The sequence below is a fragment of the Quercus suber genome, unplaced genomic scaffold (genome assembly GCF_002906115.3).
Source record: "Quercus suber isolate HL8 unplaced genomic scaffold, Cork oak 2.0 scaffold_183, whole genome shotgun sequence".
Taxonomy (NCBI): Eukaryota; Viridiplantae; Streptophyta; class Magnoliopsida; order Fagales; family Fagaceae; genus Quercus; species Quercus suber.
This window is the reverse complement of record NW_027069641.1, coordinates 10,910-11,692: the sequence shown is the minus strand read 5'-3', so window position 1 is coordinate 11,692 and position 783 is coordinate 10,910.

Sequence of the window (783 nt, the reverse complement as noted above, 5' to 3'; positions counted from 1 at the left end):
TTTTTTTTAATTAAATTACCATGGTTCCCTTGGTCATGGTGGACCAGTCTGTTTAACCCTGTACCCCTTCTAGGTGCAACAACGATGTAATGTGACATGAAGAAGGAACTGTGGCCACTGAGTGGTAACTTTGACATTTCCTGGTACCCGTACATCCTTCAAAAGTGACGTATGTCTTGAAATTTTCATGTCATTTTGCCCTCATTTTTCTGAGGAATCAATCCAGAGTGTGACTTAAATTAGTCTCTCACATAATGAACAATATCAGCTAAAAATTTTCCATCTCACAATTATTGATACGATTTCTTGTGATTGAACTAATGTTATTTTCATTGAAGTTTATCGTTGATATCATTTTTATTGTGAAATAATCACAACAAAGAATGTTATTCGTTTTATATATATAAAATGTGATGTTGCTAGAAAGCCTCTCTTTCTTCCTAAAAAAAGAAAAGAAAAAGAAAGCATCTCTTGAATTTAGATAAGTGCTTGGTCTGTGTGAAAATTGTAAATTTATCTAAGCACATAAATTGGACTTTAGCTATATGACACACATTTAATGTTTTTCAATATATTTGCCTTTTTTACTTAAAAGTTTTCAATGGATACCCGAAGCACGTTTGGCCATATTTGTTGTTGTTGTTGTTGTTGTTAGCCAATCTTGCATTGTCCACGGCTAGAAATCATTCTCACGTGTACTTTGCACTATACATCGATTGTGTTTTTGGAAAAATAATGTGACGAATCAATGTGTAACCCATAAAGAAATAAACAGAGTGCAAC